The following is a 17,239-nucleotide window of genomic DNA, read 5'->3' on the forward strand; positions in this document are numbered from 1 at the left end:
AAGTTCAAGATCTGTGCTTGTAAGCACCTTGCACTGAAGTATCGAAAGATGTGTCTCAGAAATTATCATCTTTTCTGTTACTATCCTTCTGCTGGATGCATACGTTGGTGGTTGAGACATCCAAGGAACGCAGATCACTGGAAATATTGATCACCATTAGGCTGGAGGTTGTCCAGATTTTCTCTTTTCTGATGAAGAGTCACCGGATTCAAACATTAACTCTGCTTTCTTCCCATAGATACTGCCCAGACCTTTTCAAAATAGCATCGCCAGCATAGTAGGCAATGTTCAGATTTCTGGGCTCATCACCTCCAGACAGTCGCATGCACCCTTCTTTCTATAACCTTTTAGTCTTTTTCGTTTTCTTCATCTTCTTGCCATTGGCGGCGGTGGAGAAAGTAACATCATGGACGAGAATGGCCAGAGTGGAGCCAGGGACTCCTGGTTATATTAGGCCTGGAGCAGGGATTCCTGGTTGTATTAAGTCTGGAGCAGGGACTCTTGTTTGTAATATAAACAGAGTAGGGACTCCTGGTATTGATGAGGGGTGACTTCAGTGGAGCCAAAGACTCCTGGTTATGGGGCGAGTGTAGGTCCAGCATGGGAACTAACATCAGCAGCCCATCAGTGACATGGGCCCAGCGACAAAGTGATGGCACCCTGAAGAGATGGTGACTCTGACTTTGGTCTGTCCGGCGCAGGTGATGGAGAGATGGTGACATAGGTTTCATTGGTCACATGGCTCAGGGATCATGGTGGAGGTGGTGGAACAAATTTGGACCCTTCCAGTTTTATCTTTTTATTCATAAAATATCCAAATGGCATTGGATTGAAGCTTTTCACAGTATTTTACTGTGTTGCACATTGTGGAATACAAATGATTCATCATTCTCTCACCTGCTGAGTTTCATCATTCTCTCACCTGCTGAGTTTCGCCAGCAATTTCTGTTTTTGTTCCTCTTTTTACCCCCTTTTTTAATTTAAGAGTCCACTGAGCATGAGTGTTATGCCTGCTTTGGAGCAGAAATGTGTACCGTGAGGTACACATGAACAGAATTAGATCAGTTAGCCATTTCACCCTATCCCACCATTCAACAGCTGTTCAGCAACTATATCGCCTGAACTCATTCGTGTGGTATCTCCATGATGTTTTGTGTTGTCATCAGATCTGTTCTTGAGTTATTGTCATCTCCAGAATATCAAGAACAATACCTGGTATGAGAAACTTCAGTTGTGAGGATAGAGGATAGACTGAAGAAATGGGGAATGTTATCCTTGACGAGAAGAAGGCTGGGTGGAAATCTGATAGTGGCTTTCAACATCATTAGAGGACTGGGAAGACTGGATAGGGAGAAACTGTTCCCACTGGTAATGGGAACGAGAATGAAAGGGCATAGATTTAAAGTGATGTGTAAAAGCAGCAAGGATAATGTGAGAAAAATATTTTCACTCAGCAAGTAGTTAGTGTATGGATAGCGTTACCAGGAGATGTGGTGGAGGCAGGTTCAACTGAGACCTTCAAGAGAGTATTGGATGATTATTTGATTAGAAACAGCATGTAAGGTTTTGAGGAAAATGCAGGACATTGGCACTCATTAATGACACTCACTTGAAGATTTGGTGTTGGCATGATAGGCTGAATGGCTTCCTTACTGTGGCGTAACACTTCTGTGATTCTTTGATTCTATGAACATGTATTTTGGTGACTTTCTTTTCAATAGTTTAGCACTCACTATTAAATTTCATTTACATTGAATGGAACATATTTGGAACCTTTGAGGACTCTGGGACTATACTCGATGGAGGTTTAGTAAAAGGAAGAGGGATCTGATTGAAACTTTAAGAATATTGAACAAAGTGAACATTGAAAATGTTTCCATTGGCAGGAGAGACGAGGACCCACAGGCACAGACTTAGAGTAAAAGGAGGACCCTTTAGAATGGAGATAAGGAGAAACTTCTTCAGCCAGAGAGTGGAATTCATTGCTACAGAAGGTTGTGGAGGCCAGCACATTGAGTATATTTAAAACAGAGATAGATAAGTTCTTGATTGCCACGGGGATCAAAGGTTACAGGGAGAAAGTGGTAAAATGGGGTTGAAAAACCTATCAGCCATGTTTAAATGGCAGAGTAGACTTGATGAGCTGAATGACCTTAATCACAGTGCCAGAGACCCGGGTTCAATTCCCACCTCAGGCGACTGACTGTGTGGAGTTTGCACGTTCTCCCTGTGTCTGCGTGAGTTTCCTCCAGGTGCTCCGGTTTCCTCCCACAGTCCAAAGATGTGCAGGTCAGGTGAATTGGCCATGCTAAATTGCCCGTAGTGTTAGGTAAGGGGTAAATGTAGGGGTATGGGCGGGTCGGTGTGGACTTGTTGGGCCGAAGGGCATGTTTCCACACTGTAATCTAATCTAATCTAATCTAATCTAAAAAAAAAGTATTGGACTTCTGTTCCTATGTCCTATGGTCCTATGATAATAATCACAAACTATTCTCGTGAATACAAATATTCACCAAAAGGGAAACTGTGTGCGTTTTACACTCCTATCCAGCAATGCACTTGGTCTCCAAGAATGTGGGTAATAAGGCAGGATCCTAAAGTTCTTAGCTGATAAATACAGCTGACCCAACAGTGAATGGGTGGTCCTTGTTTCAGAGCATTGATGCTGGGTTTGTGTGTACTATTCAAATTCTGTTTGGTTATGTCTCCAGCCTTTTTCTAACACAAATCTTGATGTGATTTTATCTTTAAAATCTTAGAATACAACAAAGAAAGAGTTACCACTTTTAACTCCTCCCTATAGCCTGAATCTTTTACTCATAGAAAGATATTTTAGTGTTTAAAAATGGGAAAACATCCCCTGTGACATACTTCAGTTGTATTTTTATATTATAGAATCATAGACGTTTACAGTATGGCAGGAAGCCATTCACTCATCGTGTCTGTGCTGGCTCCCAAAAGAGCTACCCAGCAAGACCCTATATCCATGGCCTTTTAAATTAATCAGTTTCAAATAGTTATCCAGCTCTCTTTTGAAACCTGCAATGGAATCCATATTCCTAGCTCTCTTGCTGACAATTTAGAAATCGTGATCCCTAGTTACTAACATACCAACATGCGGAAACAGAATAACCTTCTTTACCCTGTCAAAATGGTTCATAATTCTGAAAATCTTAATAAAGTCACCTCTTAATCTTCTCTGCTCCAAAGGTAATAAGCCCAATCTCTCCATCTTTCCTTGTATCTAAAATCCCTCATTCCTGGTATCATTCCTCTCTCCAGGGCTTTAACATCCTTCCTTACATAACTTGCCCAGAACTGAACACAGTTATTCCAAATGTGTTCTGATCAATGATTTGTAGAGGTGTATCGTCACTTCCTTGCTTTTATTCTCTCTGCTTCTATTTATAAACTCAATGATCTGAAACATCTTCTTAACAACTGTTTCAACTTGCCTGATAATTATGCACTTGAACCCCAAGGTCCCTCTGCTTGTGTACGTCCCTCAAAGATATATCATTGAGCCTGTACTGTCTCTCCATGCTTCTTTTCCCATAATGCATTAGCTTCCCTAACTGTGGCAGTTTTTTAAAAAAGGTCTCTCCCATTTCTGACCACACAAAACAATGTTGTCTGTCTGAGACAGTATTCAAACTGTAAGGAGGCCTGCATGAAAAATGATCTCAAGAAGTGGATTCCTTTACCCTGTACCCCATGGCAATGCAGTAAGCCATTAACCTCAAATTCAGATCAAAGAGTAACTTCCTTGCTTGGCCCCAAATTACTTTCACCTTAGAAATAAAGTGACAGTGTACTGCACAGTTATTTACAAGTTGATACCTTCAACAATTTTCTGAGATTGTAGGCAGAATCTTATTGGGGTCTTAGTGAAGTGGGTTACCTGACACAGTTGGGTAACATGTCTCATGAGGCTCATCTCTTTGTTGGGAGCAGCTCACACCATCTTTTACAAGCATTGTAGTGTGATTCTTGCTAAGCAGGGGCAAACTGTTTTTTTTTGATGACCCAACCTGCCTTACCTGCCTTCAGCTTTCAACGTGCCAAGTGAGCCAGATGCCAAAAGATTTTGACATGAAAATCGGAGTGGGTACCTGATGACATCAGCTCACCAATTGTTCCAAACAACCCCCATATTGAACAATGGCACACATTAAGAGGGAGCAGAAATCAGACATGAGAGATGTCATAGAGGTATGGTGGGTAATGCTTGCAGCACGTTTGGTAAGTTATGGAAAAAAAACTCACAGGGCTCACAACAGAAAAGCCCTTCACAAATCTCAGAGCATCCTTCATGGGCACCACAGACATTGGCGTCCAATATGTGCCAGTTTCTCGCACCTCTCATGCTCCGCTCCAATCTATGAATAGGTCACTTCAGCAGTTTCCACTTCAGGCTACACCAACAGCTATCATTCTATTGCTGCAGCAAGGATACTGTGCATTCAGGGACGAACATTCAAATCATGGACTGGCTCAGGCCGCAACTCTGAGCTCTTCACTTGCTATCATAGAGTACACTCACTTTGTCCCTATCTGGATGCTCACGGTATCCCTGTCTTGCATGATCTTTGGGGCTTCGGCTCCTCAGCCTGAAATATGCAGGCCATATTACTTTGGTCTTGCCATGCATTTAGCACAGACACAAGAGGGAGGAAGCTCGTCCTCATTGTTAACATTCCTCACTCATCTCAAGCAATCAGCCTTCACTCGAGGGTCTGAGTACAGTGAGTTAAGGACAGCCTCTGATCGCAGTCCGGAGGCTTGGACACAGTCAGTCAGCCACTTGGGACTGTCAATGTCAAGAGGCTGTCCACAGAAGGGATCAGGAGCTAAATGTCGGGCACCCATTTGAGTGTTTTCACCCTCTAGTGTGCTGCTTTCCTCAGGGAATGAGAGGCAGGAGAATGGGTGGAACAGCTGTTACTCTTGGTGCAGGTTGGGAGGTGTCCCTAGTGAGTGAGTAGGCAGCACAGTGGACACACAAGGTTAGTGGGGTCAGAGGTTGGGGTGGGTGATAGTGAGTATAGAAACTGCTGCAAACATTACTGAGTGTTAGAGTGCAATAATTGATAGGAGGTGGATGTAGTACAAAGATAGTCTATGTGTGAGGAGAGAAGATGATGGCACTTACACTGGTGAAAGGAGAAGGTCATCAATCTTCTTCCTACAGTGCTGGGCATTTATTGAGATGGCTGGCTTCATTCTAATCTGGGTGGCAATGTTGGACCAACGTTGGCATGGTCTGATATCACAGTCTCCACTGTTGGTCCTGGGGGAAGAGGAAGTCCTGCCTGCTCACTACCCCATCCATGTGTACAGAATGTTGCTCCTGATTGCTATCCCTAATGTATATCAGGATTTTGAACACAACTGATAGAGTACCCTGTGATGGAATAACTAACTGACCTGCTTTCCCCACTTCAATGCCATACATGAGAAACTGAGCTAGATGGAAACATATGTGTGATAGCCATGGCTACTGAATTGAAGCTTCAACAAGCTACTAAATTGTAGATTCAACAAGAAAGGAACTCATCAAAAGTTAGAATTCTACAAATTTTCAAAATATTATCCGCTCTGTCCAAGTTTCGTAGCTTTGTAAATTTATTTGGTTTCTTTCATTGTTCAAGATTGGACGATTAGCCTTGGATCTTACCAGCTAAGAGTATTAGAGCAGGAGAACAACCTTCCTTCAACAGACCAATTTTAGCAATCAGGCGTGATTGGAACCCAGTAATTGGACTTTGCAGAACAGGCAAGAAGCCATGGAGAAACCTCTGTGGAAAACTCTGCAGTTTGGAGTGTACCAAGTAGATTGAAGGGGGATTAGTATCGGATATTCATCTGAAGGGGCGTAATGTGTGGGAATTGGGCATGAAAGGGGAGAATGTTTTTATGATGGGAGAGGCTTGGGTTTCATTAGGGAAGGAGTGCTTGAAGAAAGGTATAAAAAGTTTTTATCTAGTTGGATCTTACTTATCTCTTCCCATCAGGGAATGGCTTTTCCTCTCAGGACAATTGTTAAAATAGTTGTCACATTGTGTGGGACCTGGCATGCCTATAGAAGGAAGAACCCTATTGGTTTTGGACTGATGAACTTGCCACTTGTGCAGGAGAGCAGGAGATTGAAAATCAGAATGGTGAAATCCCTGGTGGTTTTCTAACAATAAGTCACCCAGACAATTCTAATTATGAACAACACAGTATTTGTTTAATCACTAAAGCTTCTGCTCAGAGCATTTAATTGTACTAGGACAGAATGAGGACTGCAAGATGCTAGAGATCAGAGTCGAGACTGTGGTGCTGGAGAAGCACAGCTGGTCAGGCAGCATCCGATGAGCAGAAAAATCAACATTTCGGGCAAAAGCCCTTCATCAGAAATGAGCTCGTTCCTGATGAAGGGCTTATGCCCAAAACATTGATTCTCTTACTCCTCGGATACTGCCTGACCTGCTGTGCTTTTCCAGCACAACACTCTCAACATTCAATTGTACATGTGCCTCATATTTGCCAAAATACCTATATGCAAAACATCTGAAAATCACGATGTAATTCTGTCAGAAAAATAGAGCAACACCAGAAACATAGAACAATTACAGCGCAGAAGGCCATCATTTGTCCTTAGATTAGATTAGATTACTTAGATTACTTACAGTGTGGAAACAGGCCCTTCGGCCCAACAAGTCCACACTGACCCGCCGAAGCGTAACCCACCCATTCCCCTACATTACCTAACACTACGGGCAATTTAGCATGGCCAATTCACCTGACCTGCACATCTTTGGACTGTGGGAGGAAACCGGAGCATCCGGAGGAAACCCATGCAAACACGTGGAGAATGTGCAAACTCCACACAGTCAGTTGTCTGAGTCAGGAATTGAACCCGGGTCTCAGGCGCTGTGAGGCAGCAGTGCTAACCACTGTGCCACCATGCCGCCATGCCGTCCTGTTGTGCGCTTACCAATTCTCTGCAAGAGGAGCTTGGCTAATCTTGTTCCTATTCCTTTTCCCATAGCCCAGCAATCTTTCTTTTCACTTGCTCATCCAATTCTCTTATACTCTCAAGCAACATATTCTGGATAGTAACCACTCACTGCATTTAAAAGAAAGTTAGTTTTCGCATTGTTATGCCTCACTGGAGTGGTGCACAACACATTAAGTCCCACCATTCCTGCAGTCATCACAACAGTGAAAGATTTCAAAAACGTATTCCCAATCCCCAATTTCAGACCTAGGTTGACAGAAAACATGGATTAGGCTCCTGTACTTCAATATTTATTATAGATTAAAGTTCCTCATTACTATGAAACAATTATGAACTGTTGACATATACTGCTGTATATTAGTTAAAACACTAACCCTCTTATAAACATAGCGACGGACAATGATAGGGAAGGAAAATGCAGCATCTCACACTCTGACACACATTAATGCTTGCAGATTTCACCATACTTGTGGGTGCTATGGGTAGAGGGAAAAGTCTGAGAAGGCAGTTCAATGATCTCTGTTCCCAAGGTTTTCTGAGATGATCCTTTTGGCACATCATGACTGTTCCTTGATTGTCCTCCTGCGGAAAGCTTTATTGGCAGGAAGCACAAGGTGGGTGTTTTACTCATCTAGATCCTCTGGATTACTGTTTTCAGAGTCCCAACTTACAACAACTGCTGAGGGCAAAAAATAAACTGGCTTTCTTCATGCTTCAGGTGGTTTTTTTTACTGCAGAACATAAGCAGCTTCTTTCCTTCCAGAGATTGTGGGTTTCTGCCCAAATATTCACATCCCCAAGCTGTTCAGCTACTGGGCAGCCAATCACAGAGTTGTCAACAGGCAAAGGACTTTGTCATTGATAACTGGTTACTAGTCCATAGACCAATCAACTACTTGTTGTCAACCAAATCTCCATTTGTACATATCCCTTGGCTCCCACTCATCTGCAAACCTTCCCTCCCACTGCTTTAACACACAGCAATGTAAATCACACTTACAACAGGCGGAAGTTTACTTTCTTTTAAAAAGTACAGAAATACTTCAACAATCCTTGGTTTTTAAAACAGTTCATTTCCCATTTCTGTCCACAATCAAAAGTACGAAAAAGTCAAAAGATAAATTATTTACAATGTCAGCTTTTTTTTGTCCATTGCTTTACTTTCTCTCCATTTAATTTCTTTGAACTTTGAACATCTTTACTATATTTCTCAGTACTCTTTTCACTTACACTAGCACAGTACAGAATGCTAATGTCAGAAATGTGCATGTTGTGCGGCATTCCATTAAGTGCATGACTCAGTCCATGGTTAATAATTCACGTCACCAGCTCATTGTGCAACCCTAGGTTCTTTCATCACAGTGCTAGCAATTAGACTTGGCTCTATAGTCTCTCAGTACGGCACTAATTAATGGTTATGTTACCTCAATGTTTCTCAGTATAACATTAACTTGTTATCACAGGGCTGCAATCTCTTTGAATATAGCATTAACCAGTTTTTACAGTAGAGTCATAGAGATTTACAGCATGGAAACAGGCCCTTTGGCCCAACTTGTCCATGCCGACCAGTTTTCACAATAAAACTAATCCCCTTTGCCTGCATTTGGTCCATATCCCTCCATACCTATCCCACTCATGTACCTGTCTACGTGTTTCCTGAATGACTAAATTGTACTCGCTTCCACCACTACCTCTTGCAGCCCATTCTCCACCCTCTGTGTGAGAAAAATTGCACCTCTGGACCCTTTTGTATCTTTCAAATCTCACTTTAAACCCATGCTCTTTGGTTTTAGATTCCCCTACCATGGTGAAAAACTGTTGACTACTTACCTTATCTACGCCTCTCAACCTCACTAAGGTCACTCCTCAGTCTCCAATGCTCCAGGAAAAAAACTCCCAGCCTATCCAACCTCTCCAAACGTCCCAACACCTATACTCAATGCTCCTTGTTCTATAACAAGGATCTCCCTATCATTGACTGTGTAAGCCCTGCCCTTACCAAAATACCACCACCTTGCATTTATCTAAATTAAACTCCATGTGACATTCCTCAGCCCATTGGCCCAGTTGATCAAGATTCTGAGATAACCTTCTTTGCTGTCCCCTATACCACCAATCTTGGTGCCATCCTCAAACTTACTAACCACATCTCCTAAATTATTATCCAAATCAATTATATAAATGATGAATAACAGTGTCCCAGCACTGGCCCCTGTGACACACTGCTGGTCACAGGCTGCCAATCTGAAAAACAACCCTCTAAAACCACCCTCTGTTTTCTACTGTCAAGCCAATTTTGTACTTATTGGCTAGCTCTCTCTGGATCCCATGAGATTTAATCTTACTCAACAATCTTCTGTGCGGTACCTTGTCAAGTACTATCATCTCAGTATAAAACCAGCTCTGGTTATAATTCCATCATCTCTTTGCAGGAGAATCGACGTTTTGGGCATAAGCTCTTCTTCAGGAATGAGGAAGGTGTGCCAAGCAGGCTAAGATAAAAGATAGGGAGGAGGGACTTGGGGGAGGGGTGTTGGGAATGCGATAGGTGGAAGGAGGTTAAGGTGAGGATGATAGGCCGGAGAAGGGGTGGGGGCGGAGAGGTCGGAAGAAGATTGCAGGTCAAGAAGGCGGTGCTGAGTCCGAGGGTTGGGACTGAGATAAGGTGGGAGGAGGGGAAATGAGGAAGCTGGAGAAATCTGCATTCATCCCTTGTGGTTGGAGGGTTCCTAGGCGGAAGATGAGGCGCTCTTCCTCCAGGCGTCGTGTTGCCATGGTCTGGTGATGGAGGAGGCCAAGGACCTGCATATCCTTGGCGGAGTGGGAGGGGGAGTTAAAGCGTTCAGCCATGGGGCGGTTAGGTTGGTTGGTGCGGGTGTCCCAGAGGTGTTCTCTGAAACGTTCCGCAAGTCGGCGGCCTGTCTCCCCAATGTAGAGGAGGCCACATCGGGTGCAGCGGATGCAGTAAATGATGTGTGTGGAGGTGCAGGTGAATTTGTGACGGATATGGAAGGATCCCTTGGGGCCTTGGAGGGAAATGAGGGGGGAGGTGTAGGCGCAAGTTTTGCATTTCTTGCGGTTGCAGGGGAAGGTGCCGGGACTGGAGGACCAACCCAATCTCCAGTCCCGGCACCTTCCCCTGCAACCGCAAGAAATGCAAAACTTGCGCCCACACCTCCCCCCTCACTTCCCTCCAAGGCCCCAAGGGATCCTTCCATATCCGTCACAAATTCACCTGCACCTCCACACACATCATTTACTGCATCCGCTGCACCCGATGTGGCCTCCTCTACATTGGGGAGACAGGCCGCCGACTTGCGGAACGTTTCAGTGAACACCTCTGGGACACCGGGACCAACCAACCCAACTGCCCCATGGCTGAACACTTTAGCTCCCCCTCCCACTCCACCAAGGACATGCAGGTCCTTGGCCTCCTCCATCACCAGACCATGGCAACACAACGCCTGGCGGAAGAGCGCCTCATCTTCCGCCTAGGAACCCTCCAACCACAAGGGATGAATGCAGATTTCTCCAGCTTCCTCATTTCCCCTCCCCCAACCTTATCTCAGTCCCAACCTCGGACTCAGCACCACCTTCTTGACCTGAAAACTTCTTCCCGACCTCTCTGCCCCCACCCCCTCTCCGGCCTATCACCCTCACCTTAACCTCCTTCCACCTATCGCATTCCCAACGCCCCTTCCCCAAGTCCCTCCTCCCTACCTTTTATCTTAGCCTGCTTGGCACACCTTCCTCATTCCTGAAGAAGGGCTTATGCCTGAAACGTCGATTCTCCTGCTCCTTGGATGCTGCCTGACCTGCTGTGCTTTTCCAGCAACACATTTTTCAGCTCTGATCTCCAGCATCTGCAGTCCTCACTTTTTCCATCATCTCTTATAAGCACCAGATTTATTAATTAATTCAAGTTTTCAAAAGACTTTAGGCTATAGTCTGATTCTTTTGGTAGTGCTTCACACCTGGATGCAAGTCTACCTGTTGGACCAATCGTCTGCTAGCTCAGCCAAGCAACCATGCTTCATTTGTGAGTCAAATGCCACTACTTGACTGTGAATGAAATCACCACCAAGCTTGACACTGTCCCCAGCTGGAACTTGGATAAAGGACCAATCCAGTATCGATCACCTGACCTCCACTTTGGAGCACAGGAACATAAGAAATAAGTGTAGGCATAGACCAAGCCTTCTCTGCCATTCAATAAATTCATGGCTGACCTTTGATTTCAATTCTACTTTCCTGCTTGATCACCATTGAAATAACTGCACGGAGGCTGGTATCCTATCGCCAAGTCACCCTTTATTTATACCTATGTTTTACATGTCACTGACACAGCCAGCACAGAGCTGGTTCCTAGATTGAACAGAACCTCTACCACTCCTATTTATATCTGTCAGCCTGGGCTCCCTGATTGAACAGGCCCATTCAGGGAACTCGTATTCTATGAGGTTCACTTGGCTGATCTTGTTCCAATCACTATACCCATAACTCTTGATTCTGTACCAGTCCAAAATCCTATCTGTCTCAGCATTGAAAAAATAAGGCTTTCTGGGGTGAAAATTCCCAAGATTCACTACTTGCTGATTGAAGAACTTTTTCTAAGTCTTAAATGATCTCATGTTGTGACTCCTCACTCTAGGCGCTCCAGTCAAAGAAAGAGTGTTGTGGCCTCTACCCTATCAAACCCACTCAGAATCATTTCAATGTGCTTCCTTCCACGGCTTCAAGACTCTTGTGAGTTCAGGCCAATTCTCATTGGAGAGAACTCTCAAGAAAATAATCAATATTGTGAACCTGTGATGCACTGCATCCAAGGTAACTGTAACCTTCATTAAACAGGAGCACACATTACTCATAGTCACGGCAAAACCCTGGACAAGTTTTTAATCAACCTGTTCAGAGATGGTATTGCACACCTCTGGGGCAGACAAGACTTAATCCTGGACCGACAAATTCATGTACGACTGGAACAAAACTAAGTTAATGCTGTCTTGCAATAAAAGCCAAAATGCCTTTGCCTTCTGAATTGTTTGCTCCATCTGAATGCCATCTTCCTTTATGCTTTATAAGAGGACACCTGGATCAGCATCTGTTCTCCTGCTGGAGATGCAGCATCCAATTCTTGTATAGAATGTCATGTCAACTCATCCTGAGGTCAGGGGTTATGGGGTGGCACAGGGAGAAAATGATTGATGGTGACCAGCTTCAATGGAGGGACAGCGCATGACTGTGTTTGTTATGACTACATAGCATGTTTGGGTCATCAGTGATAAAAGTGAGCAGTTAAATAAATGGTGAAAATGTGGGGTTGATCAATGGAGGTGACACAGAGGGCAAGGAAGAAGGAAATTTGAAGAATCAAGAGATCACTTAGACTGAGAGACAACTCACTCCATGAAGTGCATCTGTGTTGCCTTCCATTCTCATCCAAATTGCAAATGTGCACTGGAAATGAAAATGGTTCCAATCACATCTGGAGTGGGCAGAGTAAATGTTTCATTCTCTGAGGGAAGGGCTCGACTTCGATGCATTGTAGGGTCCCTTCTAAGGATAATAGTGTGAAACAGACACCACACAGTACAGGTGAAAAATATCTGTTACCACAAAATTCTGTAAGTGATTCTTACGCATTGACCTTCTGTATTGACTAAAGACCTTAGCCCCAAGTACACTTGACCACATTACTCAACATTACAAACCAATTCTATTAACAGCACAAGCAATGCCTTCAGGCCTGGAAAGGTTCACCCTAGCTACCTAAATAGCAATCCCTGCTCAGATGCAAGTTCACCCATTTTGGTTTGTGGTTTCAAAGGGCTGAGGCTGGCAGACAGGGCTGAGATGGAGCAACCAGGCACCTTTGGAGAGTCCCAAGCAGTACTGGGTGCCTACTGGTACCATCCTACCTCCTTGCGAGAGAAGGGCACCTGGTGTGAGGTAAAAATCCCTTATCCCATTGTCATGTTGTCACAGGTTAGGATGAGGGAATGCAGGTGTGTGTGAATATCCAGATGACACAGAGTGATACACCTGCCTCTTTTTGACAGACACCAACCAATCCGAGAAAACAGCCACACTCGGGGCAGGATGGTACATACATTGTTGGGGGTGTATTCCAACCTTCGAGTCAGTTTGCCTCCAGCTCCTCTGTCTACCTGTGCATTTGGCTGACATTGTGATGGCTGTCACTGTGAGGTTCTTTTCTGCCCAGGGGTCAGTAGATGCCTGGGTCTCCAGCAGTCCTCTGAATGCCAGGGTACTTGACATTTCTTCCCTAGCCAGTCGCGGAGATGTGGCATTGATTTGCTCAACAGCAGGTGCTTCTGACTTGAAGCCAGATAACGATCCCACCAAGATGTTCGTGTGTGGGCTGGGGGAAATTGCAGGAAGCCACCTTGCTGGTGTTTCCTCAAATAGATCTGCAGCTTCTTATTCCAAAGGTAGTGATAGAACATAGAACATAGAACATAGAAGAATACAGCGCAATACAGGCCCTTCGGCCCTCGATGTTGCGCTGATCCAAGCCCACCTAACCTACATTAGCCCACTATCCTCCATATGCCTATCCAATGCCCGCTTAAATGCCCATAATGAGGGAGAGTCCACCACTGCTACTAGCAGGGCATTCCATGAACTCACGACTTGCTGAGTAAAGAATCTACCCCTAACATCTGTCCTATACCTACCCCCCCCTTAATTTAAAGCTATGCCCCCTTGAAAGGCATGAGGTCTCTTCAGGGTGGAGACTTTGCAGATGTCACTATTGCCTGCAGGAGTCAAAAGTGACAATGAGTTAGGAACTAGGGGTCGAAGTTTAAACATTCAAAATGACAGTAGAGAGAGAGTAGGACAGAGCTAGATAATGAACTTTACTTGTTTGCTGGAAAATCTTGGCCTCACCACATGAGAGTTCCCAGCATCATAGAGGTCTACAGCACAGAAACAGGCCATTCAGTCCATTGCATCACGCCAGTCAAAAACAACAACCTAACCATTCTAATTCTAGTTTTCAACTCTTGGCCCATAGCTTTGGCATTGTAAGTGTACATCTAAACTCTGAAATGTTCTGAGGGTTTCTGCCTCCTCTCCCTTACAGGCAGTGATTTCAGACTTCCCCCCCATTCTCTGGGTGAAAAATGTTTTACCATTCATCTATCCTCTTTCCCTCTATCAATCTATCCTCCTCTCCTCTATCCATCCATCCTCTCCCACTAAGCCAAAGATTCTTTGGATGTGCGTTTGCTCGCTGAGCTGGAAGGTTCGTTTTCAGACGCTTCATCACCCTACTAGGTGACATCATCAGTGAGCCTCCAGTGAGAAAGTGGGGTCACCAGAAGCTCACTGATGATGTCACCTAGTATGGTGACAAAACATCTGAAAACAAAGCTTCCAGCTCAGCGAGAAAACTTACATCCAGAACCTCAACCTAAGCTACAAATCTTCTCATAAGGATCGTTTCTAGGGAATGAGAAGACAGATGCTACACCCCACTGCCCATCTGAGCTCCTTGATTGGGATGAGAATGGCTGGCACAGCTGTTAGTGTAGGTGCAGGTGCAGGAAATGTTGCAAGGAGCTCCAAGTAAGTGAGTAGGAAGCACATAAGGGTTGAGGGTTGGTGTCAGCGATTGAGATAAGATGTCACACTCAATAGTGAGAGCATCAGACTATGAGCTTTGAAGGGTAATATGTGCAGGAGCAGACTTGGAATGAGTGGAAGGTGACACACTGGAGATGGCAGCACTTGACCTTGTGGAGCGAAGAGGTCTGTGACCTACATTGCTGAGCATTCTCCAGACCGTGGGCACCATACTGACTGTATGGTGACTGTAGTTCAGGGATTAGCATTGGTGTATCACAGCATCAGGGACCTGGGTGACTGTCTGTGTGGAGTTTGCACATTCTCCCCGTGACTGAGCGGGTTTCCTCCTGGTGGACTGGTTCAAAGATATACAAGCTAAGTGGACAAGCCAGCGGAAATGCACGGTTACAGGGATAGGGTTTATCCATGGGGAATACAGGATTCCAGGGATAAAGGAGGGGCTGGTCTGGGTGGGATGCTGTTCGGAGGATTGGGCCAAATGGCATGCTTCCAAACTGTAGCGATTCAATGATTCAATGACCCAGGAGGGCAGGCTTGAACCCAGTTGGCAAGGTCTAGTGCCATGTTTCTTCGGGCAGTCCTGGGCAAGGAGGATGTTCCTCTTCTGCATATCCACTAGTACCTCTAGGTCCTTGCTGATGAAACAGGGTGCCAGGCTGCCACTGTTGGCTGCATCTGGGGTAGTTCTTCGGCCCACATTGCAACTGTGAAGGGCAGCTCCTGACTGACAAAGACTTCAATCTGGTGCACAGCTGTGTTTTAAAGATGGCGCTGGGAATACTTCTGCTGCTGATGAGCAGGCAATGGCACAAGCAGATGCTATAGAGTCATGGCGTGTAGATAATGAGGGCGCCCTGTGGAGAATAGTGTGAGAAAACACTCACAGACTCTTGGAGAGGAACCCTCCATGAAAATCCCTGATATTGGCACTGAGCAGATTTCTGCTAAAATTCAGCCCGCAGAATCAATTTGGACACAATCCATGGATCTGCAGTGTCTAGCTGACGATTTATAATTCTGCACAGTCCACTACCAGTCCCTCTCTGCTAGTATAATATGACTTTCAACTAATAATTAAGTTCTCCTTGAATATTGCCCTGCTCCTGTCAATTACTGTGATTTATTTATTTTGTGTCAGATATCCTATTGAATTGTGTCTGCTTCATGCATTCTGAACCTGCCATCCAGGTGTGATATTCTGTTGACTGAAACAAATATAAAAATAAAGCTGGCTGTGAAACAGAAAATGAGGTCACTGGAGCATACTGTCTTCAAATCTAAATGCCATTATGTGTCAATGAACGGATTCAGGGTCTCGCAGGAAATGTTTTGGGGTCATCTCTCAATCTTGTTGCTAGTCGATCAAGTTCTCAACAAAGAGAAAATACCATAGTCTGTGCAGTGATTAGCCTTAATTCAGGAAATCTGCTCAAAGTTTGTTCAGAGGAAAGGCAGGAAACAGAAATGTCACCGTAATAGTGACTGACTGTTTTGCTGTTTGAATTCATACTCCACCTTTTATTCTGGTGTAATGGAGGAGGAGATCAGTGTTGCATTTGCTCTGACATTTGCTGTAAATAATCCTCTGAGGCCTCCCGGCACTTAAAACCTCGATACAATTTGAAGGAAGGATGTTAAAAAAAAAGTTACAGTGCAACCTCCTTGTCGTAAACTCATGAAGGAGCAGCTGCTCTTATCACGACTTGATCTCATCTAGATTTAAGCTCCTTCGTGAACTTTAGCAAAGATTTTTCAAAATTGCGTATTAGGCAGCATAATAAGAGGACCATTTGAGTCAACTGTAATTTGTTAGGTTGCCTCAGCAATCAAGGAACACACATTGTGATGGATGGTGTGACCTCGTTCTAGTTATGAAACAAAGGAAGATAAAACACAGAGACAGTTACGTTTTTTTTTTGTACGGTTTCCACATCCAACAAAGACTGTGTGAGGGTTACAACACAGGACAGAAAGTAATTCTGTTTTAAGCCAAATGAAACTACAGCGGTTGCTGGAAATCTGAGGTAGAGACAGAAACTGCTGGAAGTATTCAGCACACAGCATGAAGGTCAGTGAATCATAATTGCAGATTCTCTCCATGGACACTGCCCGATTTGTTGAGAACTTCCACTTTCCATTGAAGACAGCTTAGCGACACATGGAAACAGCTATGTAAAACAAATTGGGCACATTGAAATTAGTCTATTTGATCATAACACTGTTAAATTCTGACAAACGATGTGCCTTCACAAATTGCAGCTGACCTTGTTTCAACTTTGTTTTAATTGAGGAAGTGCCATTATCCAAATCTGATGACAAGATGATGTCATTGTTACATTTTGAAAGCCACTGGCCTAGAAAGGCCACTATTGTTGAGGAGATCCAACACACCTTCAGCTGTACTCACTCAACTTTTTACAAATGACAGCAGTGACTGTTTGGCCCCAATAACCTCCAGAAGTCAAGTAATGTTCTGGTTTCATGCTTTTTGATGTTATCTTGAAACCCTTTTTCTCCACTTCTGGGAGAGTCTGAAAGCAGGGGGAAGTTGGGGTGGCATGGTGGCTCAGTGGTTAGCACTGCTGCCTCATAGTGCCAGGAACCCAGGTTCAATTCCAG

This window comes from Chiloscyllium plagiosum, unplaced genomic scaffold (assembly GCF_037043375.1).
Source record: "Chiloscyllium plagiosum isolate Xiang-an unplaced genomic scaffold, Cpla_swu_hap1 HiC_scaffold_15, whole genome shotgun sequence".
Lineage (NCBI taxonomy): Eukaryota > Metazoa > Chordata > Chondrichthyes > Orectolobiformes > Hemiscylliidae > Chiloscyllium > Chiloscyllium plagiosum.